A 19,133-nucleotide genomic window follows, 5' to 3' on the forward strand; every position below is an offset into this window, starting at 1 on the left:
AGGGTTTCCTCAATGAAGATGACTGGTATGATAATTTCCATCATGGGAATTTTGTTTTCGATGATGCTTCTCCTCTGTCCGCTGAGCTGCAGGCTACACCTTGGCCCCCGTCCTACAAACCGCCTCAGCTTCCCGTATTCGATGGCCACTCAGACCCGAAGCAGTTTTTGATGAGCTACGAAGCAACAGTGTCTTCGTATGGTGGCAATGCTGCAGTCATGGCCAAATCTTTTGTTATGGCTGTCAGGAGTGTTGCTCAAACCTGGTATTCCTCCCTTCGACCAGGAACGATCACTTCATGGCAGAAGCTGAAGGACTTGCTGTTAACTAGCTTCCAAGGGTTTCAGACGAAGCCGGTCACTGCTCAAGCTTTATTCCAGTGCACCCAGGATCACGAAGAATACCTTCAGGCGTACGTCCGAAGGTTCTTGCGGTTGAGGGCACAGGCACCAACGGTGCCCAATGAAATTGTCATTGAGGCCATGATCAAGGGGCTTCGGCCAGGACCGTCAGCTCAGTACTTCGCTAGGAAGCCCCCTCAAACTTTGGAGAAGCTGCTTCAGAAGATGGACGAGTACATTCGGGCCGATAATGATTTTCGCCAAAGAAGGGAGGAGGCTTTCAGGTTTTCTGAAATGACCAGGGGCTTCGGAGGAAGGTTCTATCCAAGGCATGTTAGATCAATTCACAACTCTACCCAAAATGATGATCGAGGAAGCCAACAGCAAAGGCCACAGTGCTCCTCACAGGCTTCGGGGCAACAGCAAGGCCCCTTCCGACCACCAGCCCCAAGAGGTAGAGGCGCCAGGGGCTTCGGCGGAAGATTCAGAGATCAACCAAGAAGAATCTTTTGCTTGTTTTGCGGTGAGAACAAAGGCCATACCACCAGGATGTGCCATGTTACCATCCAGAAGCAAAAGGAAATAGCTGAAGCCGCAGTACAGCAAGCTCAGCCGAAGCAGGTCATGCATACTGCTTCGTATCATTCACCTTACATCCCAGAATATGTGGGCAACCACCCTGCAGTTTCTGTTGCTTCGGCGAGTCAACCTCAAGCTTCCTGGCAACAGCCTCCGCCTCCACCTCCGCTACAACAAGGCCAGCAGCCAGAAGGGAGCCAGTATGCTCCACATCAAAGGGACTTCAGAGAGCAGTCCGAAGCTCGTACAGTAAACAGCACTGTGCCAGAGTCAAAGCACATCTATTGACAAATATCCTACCTTAATAGCAGTCTTTCTTATTCAGTCTTCTTTTCTGTGTAATAAAGGACATTGTTTAGATTTCATGTAAATAATTTCGTTGTCTGCCACAAGGAAAATATATTTTCTTCACAGGCCTAAGTTGTTGAAGTTTAAAGATTCATGATAACAGAGAGGACCTTCGGATTATCGAAAATTCTTCGAAGCAACAAAAAGTCGTTCTAAGGAACGCAGAGTAAGTTTGCCGAAGTCATAAAAAGCCGCTCCAGAGGGAGCGCAGTGTAAGTTTTCTGCTCCAAAGTCGTTCCAAAGGGAATGCAGAGCATACAGCGAAAAGTCAACACTGATACCGCCTAAGTAAAGGGCGAAGCGCGAAAAGTCAACGCGAATACCGCTGAAAGTAAAAGGCGAAGAAGCTCCTAAGGGAGGCTTACAGCGAAAAATAAACGCTGATTCCGCTGAAGTAAAAGGCGAAGAAGCTCCTAAGGGAGGCTTATAAAAGATTGTGTTTTATTGCAGGGATGCGTGTGCATCTTCGGAATAAACATCACCTCACATAACATAACATCATCACATCATTTCGCATAGCATAAGCATCATACATCATGTTGCATATGGCACAAGAGGTGGACACAATATCGATCTACAGAAGAATGTTTTGAAAAAAGGGAAAAATCATAATGTCACAAGGAGATACATTATTGATCTTCGGAAGTATAGCTTCGGAAAATATCTTCACGAAGCCTGGATATTATTCATTAGAGCACTAGATATTGTTGTGACAAAGAAAGATTTTTCTTCACGAAGCATGAAAAGAAGGGAAGGTGTTTTTTCGTCAAAAACTCAAAAACGGTACGTATAAAATTTCATGCATCATAAAGAATTGAACAATGAAAACAGGTATATTACATTCAAGGTTACAAAACGTTACAATATATCACATTTCAGAAGTTTTTACAATAGTACTTAATCTTCTCTCAAAACGACTTCTGCAGCCTCGTTCAGGAGCCGATTGACGACTTCGTCCATAATAGCTTCAGCCATCTTTTTAATTTCGTCGTCTCCTTTTAGCTGAGGGCCCGAAGACGCTTTAGCAGGATCTGAAGTAGGGCAGGATACGGCTACATTGCTATTACAAATTGCAAATGAATCTTAAAACTTAAAATTGCAACACAATAAAAACTATTAGTTAATACCTAATTGACCTTCGGGCTCTGCGCTCTTTTCAGCAGCCTCAGCCACTTCTCTAGCATCGTGAATGCCCTTTTCACTTTTTCGAATAATTTCTCCGGCCATTTCTCGGCCACCATTATCCCAGATATCGGTGAAAAATTTTCCACCAATCATGCTAGCTTCGGCCGAAGGATCTCTTGCATCTTCGAAGGACAAAGCAGCTTCGGATTGTGCCAAAATTTTTATATGTTCGCAGCCCTTTTTCTCTAAAATGGTGGCAAATCCTCTAGCACCAGAGAAAGCACATATATCTCCACGGCTATTTAAAATTTCTTCGAAGGCCTCAGCTTCGTGGTCGATCCATTCGATGGGACCTTCGGGATTGCCTCTCGTAAAGTTTTCTTCGCTTGAGAAGGCGCCGACCCTGGCGAAGCTAGCCTTTAACTTCTTAACACACTCTATAGATTTGTTATAGCATCTCTTCTTGGACGACCGAAGCTCTTCAACAGTTCCTTCTAAATGATCTGCCCATTGGTCGCTGAGTTCTCGCTTTGTTTCTTCAAGTATGCGTTCTTCCTTGGCTCTGGCTAGTTGTTTACGAAGATCTTCAATTTCGCGCTTCTGTGCTTCAGCTTGACCTTTAAAAGCAGCTTCGTCTTCTTTTATTTTATTTATCAATGAATGTAATATCTTATCTTTTTTGAGACCTTCGTTCCTCAGTTCAATTACTTCGGAACGAAGGTTGCTCAGGGCTATAGCGCACCCTTCGTCTTCAGCATCCTTCTGTGCCCTGAGGGCATTGCTAAGTATCAGGCCCTGTAAAGAAAAATTTGTGTGTGTCAATAGATTTAAACAAAGATGGGATCTTTGGTTTCTACAAAGATGCAAAGATCTCATTTGTTGCACCTTTAAGCTATTATAGGCCAGGCTGTCGGCCAGATCATTCTTCGACAGCACCGAGAGCCCGTCTTCCAATAATGGGAATCCGAAGCTCTTGCTCATCTCCCGACAGACAGAGATCTCCTTACTGTCAGGGAGACAATACAAAAAGTCTTCTTCTCCACTGCCATTGAATATTAACGCCCCCTTTGGATACTTCAGTTTTTGGGCGTAGCGCTGGGCCTCTTGCTCTTCTTTTTCTGATAGTATTTTCCCCGAAGCATGACGAACAATGTAATCAAGGACTTTGGGGGATGCTTCGGGGGCAACATCACTGGTTTCTTTAACAAAAGTTGGCTCTGTTACTTTTTCTTCCTCGGTTTCCAAGGATTTTATCTTCACGGGCTCTGAGGACCCAGCTTCGGCTTCAGTTTCTTGCTCTGGGGTTTTAGTATCAGAAATTTCACTTTTCGCCTCGGGAATGGCAGCAATCTTCTTCGGAGGTGTGCTTGAAGATTTAATTGTTTCCAGTACATCTAGCACATTAGTCATTCTCTTTCTTTTCGGAGTCACTGCCGGCACTTTTTGATTTTTTATTGTCTCAACATTTGCTGCAGGACTCACAACTTCTGATGCTTTTTCTTCAGTTGGTTTTTTCACTTCTTCCATTTTTTCTGGGGATGGCGCTTCGGCCATCTCTTTGGTTTCTGGTAGCAGAATCTTCGGTTCTTCCAATTCTATCCTTGTTGGCGCTTCGGCCATTTCTGCAAATTCTGGCAGCAAGGTTGGTTTGGTTGGTTTTTCAGCCTCGGTGGCCGAAGTAGTTTCTCCGGTGAACTCAGGCACCGAAGCTGGTTCAATATAGCGCGGCCGATGTGTGAGGACCTTTATCCTCTTTCTTTTCGGTTCTGGCTCGCTAGGAGCAGTTGCAGCTTCTTCTTTCGCAGAGGTTGTGTTTTTTCTTTTCTTTCCTCGAATGGGATAACGATAATCAGGGTAGACGAACCCGATTGCGTCAAACACCCGATTCAGCCTTTTCTTTTTTTCGGCCTCCGAAGGCTGCTGACAGTGCAGTATCTTCGGCCTTCGAATAAGCCCCAAGCAGTTCATCACTTAAATTTTCAATGCTTTTTAACCAGTCATCATCTGGCTCGACGAATTTATCTCCGAACTTAAAAGTGTACTTCAGCCTGATAAGTCCACCTTCGTCGGCCTCTTTTATGGTTTCTTGCGGCATTTCCCATTTCTCCGCAAGTGGCCATACCCTGAAGGCGATGTGCTCTTGTACCAAATCTCTCGATCCAATAAAAGAGCAGATAACGCCGAAGGCTCTCTGGCATTCTTCGGCAGCTTCATTCATTTCAACCTTCGGCCTCCGAAGGCCGAAGCTTTGCCAAATAGGGCGCATAATTATACCTTTGATATCTTCTCGTACTGACAGGTCATTCTTCACATAAAACCATTCTGTCATCCAGTCTCCGGGCCATCTCTTCCGAAAGGTTGGCACCGGACAGCTTGACCCGGACCGAGAAACGAAACTGTAGCAGCCAAAATTATTGTGATACTGTTCCTTACCCCAAGGTTTTGTTTCGTATGATAATTCGTGTATATGGCAGAAGCTTTTTGCATCAGGCTTCAGACCTTGGCTCCTCACGGCCCACACAAAGATATTCAGCCTTATGATTGCCTCGGGGGTAAGTTGGTGAAGATAGACTTCGAAGATTTTCAGCACCTCCACGACGAAGCTGCTCAAGGGAAATCGCAGTCCAGCTTTCAAAAAGCTTCGGTACACTACGACTTCATTCTCTTCAGGGTGTGCACAAGTCTTCTCCCCTTCGTCGGCTCTCACAACGGACAAATCCCGGAAATACCTTCCTCTCATGTTGACAAGATGATTCTCTTTGATAGTTGATTTACCATAAACTGAATGGCTTGGTCGCCAGGGACGATCTTCGGAGTCTTCACCACCACTGTCCACATCATAACTGTCACTGTCACCAGTATCTTCAGATAAACCTTCCAAAATCTCCTTGGTGATTTTTTCTGTATTGGTCTTTGACATCGCTATAAGAAACCCCAAGTTTTTCTCTTCGTCGAGACTCAGCTTCATTTCAGCAGCAGCCTTCTTATCTTCAGACATCTTCGAAAACACTAAAAACTATTTTCAAAGCCGAAGCTTCAAAACTGAAAACTTAGCAAATCTTAGTGCACAAGAGCTAAAAATTGAGTGAGCGGGAGCAGATGGCCAGAGAGCGTGCCAAATGAGTTTGCGGTATGACTGTATTTATACGCTCAATGCGTTGAAAATTGAAAGACCCCGCCTGTCAGTGAATGTTGCTATTCTAGCAAAGGGAAGGTGTTTTTTCGGACCTTCGGCGTAAAGCCTTCGTCCATGTCGCAATTTAAATTTATTATTTTAAACAAATTTATATTGCGAGGGGCTACTGTTGGGGGCCTTCGGCTTACGAAGGTCCTCAAAAACAGGATTTAACAATATTTCTGGAAGTATAATGTGTGAGCAGGTGCCTTCGGACTCAAGTCGGTATCGCGACAGGAGAAGACCAGGATAATACGAAGGTCGATACAGCACCGAAGATTTGAACAGGAAAGCTTCGGCGTGGCAGCAGAAAATGAAACCGACTTAAAGATGAAAAGGCTATTCAGACCTCGATAGACTACTATAGAATTATTATCAAATGTAAAGGGCATGAATGTAATTTTTGTATGGGCTGTGTCCCGTGCCTATAAATAGGTGAACAGTACCCCCGTACTGAGGGGGCTGATTTGGCATTCGCTTTTGCGTCACGCTTGTACTTTCATCTCCTTCAAGTTGAAGGTACAATTGTAATCCAACGTTATTTCTGTTTACACATGATAATAATATATAATTGTTTATGTTGCTCATTATATTCCTTACAATTCATCCTTCGTCATTATATAATGTATTTATGAAGGTACGCCCTTCATAACTGTTGGGGTCGTGCTTCGGTGCGCCGAAGGTCTCACACGAAGAAGCAGCTTCGGCTGAAGTCGTCTCCAAGAGATGGCCGAAGGTCCCTTTTCATGGAGCTTCGGCGTTTTAAACCGACATAGAGATAGAATGACCTTTTTATACATATAGGTCTGAGTCAATGCTATAAACTTTCGCAAGGGGCATAATTGTAATTTGTCACAGGCTGCGACCTGTGCCTATAAATAGATGAACAGTACCTCTGTACTAGACACGTGAATCTGTCATTTGCTTTCGCATCACGCTTGTACTTTTGCCTTCCGCAGGACCGAAGGTACATTTGTAATTCAAAGTCATTTATATTCATTAATACAAGTAGAGATAATTCTATGACAATATTTAAATGTTTATTTCATATTCTATAATTTATGTGAATGCATCATTCTTCGTTATTATGCTTACGAAGGTATGTCCTTCGTAACCTTCGTCCGAGATGCTTTATATCCCGAAGGGACATATCGTTATGGAGGACGAAGGATCTTAACACTTAACATTTTTTGTGTTGCCTTGTTCTTAATTCTTAGCATTTGAGAACAAGTCCCCAACATTGGCGCCCACCTCCGGTCAACTCACTTCCACCTTTCTGAGCTGATGGCTTCGTTCAACACTCAAGCTGGAGCTGCTTCGGCTTCGAAGCTGGTGCTCCCGATAACAGGCGGTTCTTGCTCAGAGCCAGCTAACAAAAAGCAGAAGAAGGAGGCTCAGAGAAGGGTGCAGCATGTTGGAGTGCAGGGACCCTTCATTAAGTCAAAATGGTCTCACATTCCAATTACTTTCTCTCAGGAAGATCTTCAGCTCAAGGACTATCCTCACAATGATGCTATGGTCATTTCTTGTGTGATCAAAGGGTTTCTGGTTCACAATGTCCTAGTTGACACAGGCAGTGCAGCTGACATTATATTTGCCAAAGCCTTCAGACAGATGCAAGAGCCTGAAGACAAGATTCATGATGCTACGCACCCTCTTTGTGGCTTCGGAGGGCGGCAGATTGTGGCACTCGGGAAGATTACCATGCCGGTAACCTTCGGATTTGTTAATAACACAAGGACTGAGCAAATTGTGTTTGATATTGTTGACATGGAATACCCCTACAACGCCATCATTGGTCGTGGTACCCTAAATGCTTTTGAAGCAATTCTTCACCCAGCTTATCTCTGCATGAAGATACCTTCGGACCAAGGGCCTATTGCTATTCATGGGAGTCAGGAAGCTGCCAGAAGGGCCGAAGGAAGCTGGACTGATTCCAAGGCAATCCATAATATAGATGGAGTTGAAGCTTGTGAACAGTATAAGTTCAGGAGGGAAAAAGCAGCTTCGGCTGATCAGCCGAAGCCCATGCTGCTGTGTGAGGATATAGCAGAGCAGAAGGTGCTATTGGGCTCGCAATTATCTGAAGATCAAGAGAAAACCTTGATAAGGTTTTTATTCAACAATAAAGATGTTTTTGCATGGTCAGCCAATGATCTTTGTGGAGTGAATCGGGATGTTATTGAACATTCGCTCAATGTTGACCCATCCTTCAGACCCCGCAAGCAGAGGCTTCGGAAAATGTCTGATGACAAGGCCGAAGGGGCTCGCAACGAAGTAAAAAGACTCCTAAGTGCAGGAGTTATCAGAGAAGTGAAGTATCCAGAATGGCTAGCTAACACTGTTATGGTGAAGAAGGCCAATGGAAAGTGGAGAATGTGTATTGATTTCACAGATCTCAACAAGGCTTGTCCGAAGGATGAGTTCCCGCTGCCACGGATAGACTCTTTAGTTGATGCAGCAGCTTCTTCGGAACTCATGAGTCTCCTGGATTGTTACTCAGGCTATCATCAAATCTGGATGAAAAAGGAGGATGAGCCGAAGACTAGTTTCATAACCCCAAGTGGTACATATTGCTATCTTCGGATGCCTGAGGGGCTTAAGAATGCAGGAGGGAGTTTCAGCAGGATGACTGCGAAGGTTCTCCAATCTCAGATAGGCAGAAATGTGTTGACCTATGTTGATGACATTATTGTAAAAAGCACGAAGCAAGAAGACCATATTGCTGATCTGCAGGAGACCTTCGCCAGCTTCAGACAAGCTGGTCTGAAGCTGAATCCAGAAAAATGTGTTTTCGGAGTAAAGAAGGGTAAGTTCCTTGGATGCTTGGTTTCAACAAAGGGAATTGAAGCTAATCCAAACAAAATCGAAGCTATACTTCGAATGGAGCCACCAACCACAAGAAAGGGGGCCCAAAGATTGACAGGAAGACTGGCATCTCTTAACAGATTTATATCCAGATCAGCGGAAAGAAATCTACCCTTCTTCGAGGTGCTAAAATCAGCTGAAGTCTTTCAATGGGGCCCAGCTCAACAAAAAGCTTTCGAAGAACTCAAGCAATACCTGATAGATCTAACAACATTAACTCCACCAATGCCAGGGGCTCCTCTGTTGTTGTATGTGGCAGCTTCGCACTCAGCAGTAAGTGCGGCACTTGTGCAGGAGAAGTTTGATGGACAAATCAAGAAGCAGGTCCCAGTATATTTTGTATCTGAAGTCCTTAGTGTCTCAAAGAAAAATTATACAGAACTGGAGAAGGTGTTGTATGCCGTTCTAATGGCATCCAGGAAGCTTCGGCATTATTTTCAGGCATATAATATTATTGTTCCTTCTTCGCAGCCGTTGAAAGATATCATGAGAAATAAAGAAGCTACTGGCCGAATTGGAAAATGGGCTGCGGAGCTTAATGAATTTTACATTGATTATGTGCACAGATCCTCGATCCAATCTCAAGCATTGGCAGATTTTATTGCCGACTGGACGCCAGGGGCTCAGGGCGAAGAAGCGAATAAAGATGCCGAAGCATGGACAGTGTTTTGTGATGGCTCCTGGGGAACCTTCGGAGCAGGAGCAGCTGCTGTTTTGGTTTCACCGTCCAAGGTTAAAACTTGCTACGCAGCAAGACTGGATTTCAGCTGCACAAATAATATTGCTGAGTACGAAGCCTTGCTCCTGGGTCTTCGGAAACTAAAGGCGATGGGGATCAGGAGGGCGATCCTTAAAACTGATTCTCAGATTGTTTCGGGTCATATTGACAAAAGTTGCAAGGCTAAAGACCCGAAGCTTGAAAAATACCTAGACACAGTCCGAAGGATCGAAGCTTCCTTCGAAGGATTCTCTGTTAAGAATATCCCTCGAGGGCAAAATGAACATGCTGATTTGTTAGCCAGGTCTGCAGCACAGGGGCTGCCGCTACCTTCGGATGTATTCTTTGAAACAATAAAGGCACCTTCGGTGGAGTTACTTGAAAGAGCAGTTCTTACTATTTCCCCTGTGTACAGTGAAGATTGGAGAACTGAAATAATTTCTTACCTTCAGGGCAACTTCCTATCAGATGACGAAGCTTATAATAAAAGAATAGAGGCAAGAGCTCGTCCGTATATCATTATAGAAGGGGAGTTATACAAGCATGGAGTTTGTGCCCCGTTGCTCAAGTGCTTGTCTAGAGCCGAAGGTATAGAGTTGATGAAGGAGATACATGCAGGCCTTTGTGGATCCCACATCGGATCCAGGCCGTTACTTGGAAAAGTGTTCCGTCAAGGATTTTATTGGCCGAAGGCAGCTTCGGATGCAGCTGAGTTAGTTCGAAAGTGCGAAGGTTGTCAGAAATGTGCAAGAGATCAAAAACAACCTTCGTCTTTGACACAGCTAATACAACCCATCTGGCCATTGCAAAGGTGGGGCCTCGATCTGCTGGGCCCATTACCACCGGCTCAGGGCAATCTGAAATATGTTGTAGTTGCTGTGGAATATTTTTCCAAGTGGATTGAGGCGAAGCCATTAGCTACAATAACTTCGGCCACTGTCCAAAAATTTTTCTGGCAGAATATTGTCTGTCGCTTCGGAGTGCCGAAGGCTATAACTGTAGATAATGGAACACAATTTGACTCCGAAGAATTCAGAAATTTTTGTGATCAAATTGGCACGAAGATCCACTTTGCGTCAGTCAGGCACCCGGAGTCAAATGGGCTTGTTGAAAGGGCCAACGGCATCATAATGACAGGAATAATGAAGCTAATCTTCAATCAACCAAGGGGAAAGTGGCCAGATCAGCTTACCAAAGTGGTATGGAGCCATAACACAACAACATCAAGATCTACAGGCTTTACCCCATTTAAGTTGTTATTTGGTGACGAAGCAATAACCCCGGAAGAGGCCAAAGCTGGATCAATAAGAGTGGTAGCTTCGGCAGAATCAGGTCCCGAAGATACTTGTCTCGTGGAAAAAGATGCCTTAGAAGGGATCAGGCTCCAGGCCGTGGAGAATATCAATAAGTACCAGGCTGAAACAGTTAAATGGCGAGATAGAAAGGTCCGGCTAAAAAATATTGAGCCAGGACACTTGGTGCTTCGGAGAGTGGCCAATCCGGATACAGTGGGCAAATTGCAACTGAAATGGGAAGGGCCTTTCTTAGTAGCATCTTCGTCAAGGCCTGGTTCGTACAGACTGAAGGACATGGATGGCAATGAAATTCCAAGATCTTGGAATGCGGATGAGCTTCGGCGGTTTTATGTATAACTCGATGTAATTTTGACTTTTCTTTTCTTTTTCATGGCACCCTTTTCCTTTCTAAAGGGGGAGAAAGGTTTTTAATGGGGCCATCACATGTAATTTTTCTTTTTAGTTTTATAAGAGCAAAATCCCCCAAAGATGTACATGTAAAAGCTGAGAGCGCACCATCGAGTGCCGAAACTGAAAAAGAGAAAAAGCTCCGAAGACGTCCCTAAGGGGATGCAGAGCTTACAGCGAAAAGTCAACGCTGATTCCGCCGAAAGTAAAAGGCGAAGAAGCTCCAAAGACGTTCCCAAGGGAATGCAGAGCTTATACCGTCTAAGTAAAAGACGAAGAAGCTCCAAAGACGTCCCTAAGGGGATGCAGAGCTTACAGCGAAAAGTCAACGCTGATATTGCCTAAGTAAGAGGCGAAGAAGCTCCAAAGTCGTTCCTAAGGGAATGCAGAGCTAATGTGTGGTTGTTTCCAAGTAATGGCTGACAATATGGCTTCGGACATATGCTTCGGACATTCATTCGTGCATTACATTACATCATAACATTCGCATGCATAAGCATTCATTCATAGCATTTGTGTTCCCAAGTGGCTGCTTCGGCAAAAAAGCTTCGGAGAAGTGCCTTTTTATGACTTGTTACGCTATGTTGTGTGCAAAAGTGAAAAGTTCCGTTGCTTTGGCACAAAGAAAAGTTTCAGTATAAGGGAGAACTGGATTTTTATGAATCGTTGTGTAAAAGAGTAGTAGTCTTTTATGTTTTGTCATGTAAAGGAAAGCTTCGGCAGAAAAGAGAAAGTAGTTTTTTATGTTTTGTAAAGGAAAGCTTCGGCAGAAAAGAGAAGTAGTTTTTTATGTTTTGTAAAGCAAAGCTTCGGCAAAAAGAGGAAGCGACCTTTTAGGCTTCGTTGTGTACGAAAAGAAGGGAAGGTGTTTTTTCGCCTTCGGCTCAAAATACTGATTTCGTCCACAACAAAGCGCCTCAAGCAAAGGGTAAGAATATATTACAAGGTATGTACAAAGTTCCTTGAAGATAGTCTAGTTGTGTTTACAAGAATTGTTACAAAAATATCCTGAGTTTTTCTACAGTACACTTCTACTGATCTTCATTAAGTTTCAGCTTCGACGACATAATTTAGGCATCATCTTCACCTTCGTCATCCTACATAAATTAAGAGTTTATGAGTAAAAATCAAGAGCAAAGGAAAAGGTAACTCCGAAGTATCATTTCTTACTGGTTCAAGATGACTTCGTGCTTCGTCTCCAGCTTTCTCCCGCCCGCCTTTTGTCCATATCATTTTTATAAATCTATTGGAGATGCTTCGGGCGAGGTCAGGCATATCATCCAGGATTGATGGAGATAAGGTGAAGTTAGGCCTGTTGACAATTTTTCCGTGTTCGCAGCCGGCCTTCAGAAATGCAGCAGCGGTCCCTCGAGAAGCCACCCAGGCACAGAAGTCACCATGCCCAGCTATGACTTCGTCGAGCTCGTCAATCTCCCCCTCAATGTGTTCAAAGGTTTTCGGTAGATCTTCAGCTGAGGGGGTAAATTTTTCGCTGCTAGCTCCAACCGAGTAAAAAATCTTTCTTAATCGTTGAATGCACTTGTTGCTAAATTCCAGGCATTTTTCTTGAAGATTTGTCAGTAGTTTTCTCAAATCTGAATTCTGCTGAGCTTCGGCTTCAAGTTTTTCATTGAGATCTTGTTTTTCTCGTTCGAACTGCTCGGACTGGCGGAGAAGCTTCGAGTTTAGTTCTGATATTTTTGCTTCAGCTTCCGCTAGTAAGCCTTCGGCTGCCTGGAGCTCAAAGTTCTTTTTCTCAAAAGCATCTGATTGCTCCTTTATTTTGTTCTCTAAATTTTCAATTATAGCTTCGTGCTTCTTATCTTCTAGATCTTGCTGCATCCTCAAAGCTTTGCTTAGAAGCATGCTCTACAAATAAACAACCTTCGTTAAAGAATATTGCCATTATTAAAAAACAATAGAAGTTAGGGAGAAGGATGTTTACCTTGAAATTTGAATAAAATAAGCTGCCGACGATATGTTGTCGTCGATAGCGGCTGATGTCTGTCTCTAGCTTCGGAAAACCGATACTCTTTGATAGAGTACCGATGACCTTAGCTCCAGCTGAGTCCCGGATGCAGCCCAGTTGTTCGTCATCAATGCCCCCAAATAGGAGGGCACCTGACTTGTAGCCGCAAGACTTGGCGTAGTCTTTAAGTTCTTCTATTTCGTCCTTCGTCAGTTTTTGCCCAATTAAGTTCTGGAAAGAGTAGGCTTCGTCGTCCGAAGGGTCTTCGGCTATTTCTTTTCCTTTCTCAGGCACTGTGGCCATGGTTTTTTCAGTAGTCGCACCAGCTTCTTCCGCAGCCATGTCTTCCAAAATCTTGTTGATATTCTCAATCGTGGATTTTAAGCTTGTATCTTCGGCTGTAGCGGCTTCGGTAGCCGCGACCCCCGAAGCTACGCCCTCGACGATTGCTGTATCTTCGGCAGCTGCCGATTTTTGGATTGACGCCCTTGGCGGCGTCTTATCGATAACTTCAGTTACCGCAATGATTCTTTGCCGCTTGGGTTTGCTTGTCTTCGTCTGATCCGGCTCGTCCACCTTTCGAAAAAGCTTCGTCAGTTGGAGCCCTAGTGGACTTAGCTTCGTGGGCATGGGTTCAGTCATTACCTTTAAAATTTCATCCACGTCGCTGGTAGAAGGCGGTGTGGGGGACCCCTCTTCTTCGGGAGATTGGCGCTTCGGAGTGGATATTGTTCTTTTCTTGATAATTTTCTTTTTCTTTGCTGGTCCTTCTTCACCTCTGATCAGAGTTTCGGTTTCAGCCACTCTTTTTCTTTTGTGGCCTTCGGCACCCTTATTCAACTGCTCATAGTCTGGATACTCGAGGCCCAGGGCATCGAATACTCGGTTCAGCCTTCGCTTCGGTCGGGTGCCGAAGGCTGCTGTCATTAATTGATCCTCCTTTTTGGAGTAATTCCCCAAGATTTCATTGCACATTGTCTCAACTGTGTCTAACCACTCTTTGCAGGGTTTCTTAAAGTACTTCTTGAATTTAAAGTGATAAGGCAGACGAACTAGCTCCCCCTCCTTCTTCTCTCCCTCCAGCTTCGGCATTTCCCACTCTTTTAGAGTAGGGAAAACCCTGAATGCCAAGAATTCCTGAACTAGATCCCTGGTGCCAATATTTTTTGAGATAATTTCAAATTCACCCAGAGCAGCCCAGGTGGGACCCTTTAAATCACCGATGCGGCAGCGTGGCCTCGTCTCTCCGAAGATTAATTCCAGAGGGCTTTGTACCAATTTTTCTCTGTCTTCGTCAACTTTTACGTAGAACCACTCAGACTTCCAGCCTGCTGGCCATTTGCTTCGGTAGCTGATGACAGGACACTTTGTTGTCTTCCGGTAGGCAAAATTGTAACAGCCGAAATTATCGTGTAGTCCGTCTGTTCTGGCCTTTGTTTGGTAATGTAATTCGTGGGCTCGGCAGAAGCTGTCGGCAAACGGTTCCACAGCTTGGCTTCGGAGGGCCCAGATATAAACATTGAGTCTAACGATGGCGTTAGGAGTCAATTGGTGAAAATAAATGCCAAATTTTTGCAACACATCTCCAATAATTCCATGGAGAGGAAATCTCAGCCCAGCTTTTAAAAAGCTTTTGAAAATTACAATCTCATCCTTCTCTGGCTTCGGGGTAGACTCCTCTCCCCCGAAGCGAAGTAGCTTCTTCTGATCTTCATTGAAAAAACCTGCTTTTACCATCTTCGCAAGGTCAGCTTTTGAAACAGTTGATTTTCCAAAATCCAGGTGACTGGGCTTGCTGGGTGTAGCAATGTCGTAGTCATCTTCGGAGTCAGTCCCATCAATGTTTTCTTCTTCGGCTGTTGTCGGGTTTGCTTCGGCACCAGGCCCCTCTTCCGCAGTCACCAGACCGGAGCGCTGCATCGCTTCGGAGATGGGCACAGTGCCTGAACTTTCGGCTTCGTCTCCCTCACGAACAACTTTGGCAGTAGATCGCACTCTCGCCATTTGATTCTGAGTTTGGGGAAGTCAGAAACCTTTTTCTTTTTTCTTTTTTCCCGAAGCTTTTCTTTCTGACGAAGCAAGCGTCGAGACGGACCTTCGTTCGATTTTGGGATTTAAGCTTCGGCTATGATGGAAAATTTCGGCAGCAAAACAGTGCAAATAGCAATGAATGCTGTGGTAACCTACCTGCTTGTTTATATAGTACTGCAGGTAAGAAGGCGAAGCGGCGGAATTGTTACACCAGGCGCGCCGTAACTTGTACCCGCTGCGCAGTGGACCGCAAGGATCAAACAGTAACTCTGCAAGGTGGGACCGACACGCGCTCGGAAGTCGGATCGTTTCTCCACAACGAGCTCAGGAAAGGTGTTTTTTGGACCTTCGGCTTCCCGAAGCTGAAGAGGCTTTTTTCACGGGTCAAGCTCGTTACGAAGAACGATCTAGCACCGCGAAAGGGGCTACTGTTGGGGTCGTGCTTCGGTGCGCCGAAGGTCTCACACGAAGAAGCAGCTTCGGCTGAAGTCGTCTCCAAGAGATGGCCGAAGGTCCCTTTTCATGGAGCTTCGGCGTTTTAAACCGACATAGAGATAGAATGACCTTTTTATACATATAGGTCTGAGTCAATGCTATAAACTTTCGCAAGGGGCATAATTGTAATTTGTCACAGGCTGCGACCTGTGCCTATAAATAGATGAACAGTACCTCTGTACTAGACACGTGAATCTGTCATTTGCTTTCGCATCACGCTTGTACTTTTGCCTTCCGCAGGACCGAAGGTACATTTGTAATTCAAAGTCATTTATATTCATTAATACAAGTAGAGATAATTCTATGACAATATTTAAATGTTTATTTCATATTCTATAATTTATGTGAATGCATCATTCTTCGTTATTATGCTTACGAAGGTATGTCCTTCGTAACCTTCGTCCGAGATGCTTTATATCCCGAAGGGACATATCGTTATGGAGGACGAAGGATCTTAACACTTAACATTTTTTGTGTTGCCTTGTTCTTAATTCTTAGCATTTGAGAACAAGTCCCCAACAATAACCTTCGTCCGAAAACCATTATATCCTAAGGGGAATAATGCTTCGAAGGACGAAGGGCTTTACCGATTAACATTTTCTATGTTGCCTTGTTCTTGACTCATAGCATTTGAGAACAAGTCCTCAACACTTAGTAAATTGTTTTAAGGTGCTAACATGTTCATCTAAGTGCTAGAGACATAGCCAAGGAAAGAGGAAAAGAGATGAAGAAAGAATGGCTCGGTTCAGCCAAACCAGCACCAGCCTGTGGCGCACCGGACTGTTCGGTGGAGCACCGGACAGTGTCCGGTGCCCAGGCTGGCCCGGCGGCAAACTGGCCGCTCTCGGGAAAAGAAAAAGGCGATGCGACTAAAAATCATAGGACTGTCTGGTGGTGCACCGGACTGTCTGGTGAGCCAACAGCGCTCGTGACCAACGATCAGCTGCGCAATCAGCGGGCAACGCGTGGCCCGCGCCAACGATCGGTTGGGCACACCGGACTGTCCGGTGTGCATCGGACAGTGTCTGGTGCGCCAACCGGACCCAAGGCCCAACGATCGACTGCTCCCGATTAGGAAGGAAATCAAGCACCGGACAGGTACTGTAGCTGTCCGGTGGTGCACCGGACTGTCCGGTGCACCACTCGACAGAAGGCAAGATTGCCTTCCAAGTTGATCTCCAACGACTCCTAGCTTCCTTGGGGCTATAAAAGGGACCCCTAGACGCATGGAACAGCACACCAAGCATTCTCTAAGCATCTTAAGACTCCTAGACTCCGCCTCCATGCATTTGGATTGTTGTGTTAGCGATTTGAGCTCCGTTTGAGTTGTGAACTCCCCGCGCCGTGTTTTGAGCTCAAGTCTTGGCTTGTGTGCGTGTGTGTGCTGCGGATTGAGTCTTGCGTGTGTTGCTTTCCCTCCCTTATTTTTGTGCCTCTTGTGTGATCATCATTGTAAGGGCGAGAGGCTCCAACTTGTGGAGATTCCTCGCAAACGGGAAAAGACTACTGAAGAAGATAACTGTGGTACTCAAAGTTGATCATTGGATCACTTGAGAGGGATTGAGTGCAATCCTTGACCGAAGGAGGTCACCACAACGTGGAAGTAAGCATTGGTTGAACCACGGGATAAATCAGTGTGTCTTGTGTACATTTTCTTTGTGATTGGTTTTCTTCTAAAGTTCACACCTTAGCAACTTGGTTTTAATTGCACTAACATTTCATAACCAAGTGTTGGTTATTTAGTGTTGAATTTCACAGGATCACCTATTCACCCCCCTCTAGGTGCTTGAAAGGGAAATAGGGATTAACCTTTTCCTATAAATGATTTTGGTGGTTGAAATGCCCAACACAAATAATTGGACTAACTAGTTTGCTCTAGATTATATATTCCACAGGTGCTAAAGGTTCAACACAAACTAATAAAAAGATCAAGTTAGGGTTCAAAAAGAAAGGAGCAAAAGAAACCGAAGAGCACCCTGGTCTGGCGCACCGGACTGTCTGGTGTGCCACCGGACAGTGTCCGGTGCACCAGGGCCGTACGATTTCAAACTTGCCACCTTCGGGTTTCAGAAGCGCCACTCCGCTATAATTCATCGGATTGTCCGGTGTGCCACCGGACTGTCCAGTGCACCAGCGGAGCAACGGCTAGCCAGCGCAATGGAAGACTGCAAAAGTCGCCTGCAAGCTACAGTGCGCGGACAGTGCGCGCAGAGTCAGAGCCGCCCGCCAGAAGGCGCACCGGACAGTGAACGGTGCCTGTCCGGTGCGGCACCGGACTGTCCGGTACCACCAGAAGACAAAGCTCCAATGGTTGAAACCGTCAGAACCCTAACAGTTGGGTGACGTGGCTGGCGCACCGGACAATGTCCGGTGCGCCCATCGACAGCAGCCTGCCCCAACGGTTGAATTGGTGGTTGGGGGCTATAAATACCCCATAACCACCTCCACTCCAACCATCCAAGCATTCATCACACTCCATTCAACACAAGAGCAAAACACAACACTCCAAGACACAAATCAAAGCCCTCGATCCGATCAAAGTCCCCAAATCAATTCTAGTCTTTAGGACTTGTGAGAGGATCGTTCTTGTGTTTCTTTGTTGCTCTTGTTGCTTGGTTGGCTTTCTTCTTCCTCATTCTTGTTCTCTAAGTGACTTGTAATCAAAGCAAGAGACACCAAGTGTGTGGTGGTCCTTGTGGGGTCTAAGTGACCCGTTTGATTAAGGAGAAGCCCCACTCGGTCTAAGTGACCGTTTGAGAGAGGGAAAGGGTTGAAAGAGACCCGGTCTTTGTGACCATCTCAATGGGGACTAGGTTCTTTGGAACCGAACCTTGGTAAAACAAATCACTGTGTCTGTTGGGGGCCTTCGTCCTCCGAAGGTCCTCAAAAACATGATTTGACAATGTTTTCCAAGTGGATTATGTGAACAGGTACCTTCGGACTCAGAATTACGAACATGAAGTGCGGTCAGGACGAAGCCTGAACCAGACGAAGGACGGGCTGATTACCAAGCTCCACGAAGGATGGTGCACAGCCGAAGCTGTGCGCAGGGAAGCTTCGTCGCGATAGCAGAGAGGGGAACCGACTTAAAGATGAAAAGACTACGTGGACCTTGTCAGGTTTCCATAAGTCATTGACAAATGTAATGGACATAAATGTAATTTTACGTGGGCTGCGTCCCGCGTCTATAAATAGATGAACAGTACTCCCGTACTGTTCACGCTGACTTGGCATTTGCTTTTGCGTCACGCTTGTACTTTTTATCTTCTCTCAGGACCGAAGGTACATTTGTAATTTGAAATCATTTCTATTTTTCCATGTTAATAAAATAGAAATGATTCTATGATGATGCTTATATTATATTTCATGCTTTATATGAATCCTTCGTCATTACTTGTTATGTTTACGAAGGTATGTCTCTTATGACCTTCGTCCGAAACTCATTATTTCCCGAAGGGACATAATGCTTCGAAGGAAGAAGGACTTTAACACTTAACACTTTTTATGTTGCCTTGTTCTTAATTCTTAGCATTTGAGAACAAGTCCCCAACATTGGCGCCCACCTCCGGTGAACTCACTTCCACTTCGAGTTTTTTGAACACCTTCGGAAGCTATAGACCCTCGCTATGGCACCGAAGAAAGCTTCAGCGACTGGGGCTGCAGCACTGCAACCGCTGGACCCCAACCAGGAGACCGTCTCTCTCCGGGAGGCCCGAAACCAGAAGAGGAAGGCTGTCAGCCCGACGATTCAGGAGGATGAACTAGACCAAGAGATCAGGGA

This window comes from Zea mays, chromosome 1 (assembly GCF_902167145.1).
Source record: "Zea mays cultivar B73 chromosome 1, Zm-B73-REFERENCE-NAM-5.0, whole genome shotgun sequence".
Taxonomy (NCBI): Eukaryota; Viridiplantae; Streptophyta; class Magnoliopsida; order Poales; family Poaceae; genus Zea; species Zea mays.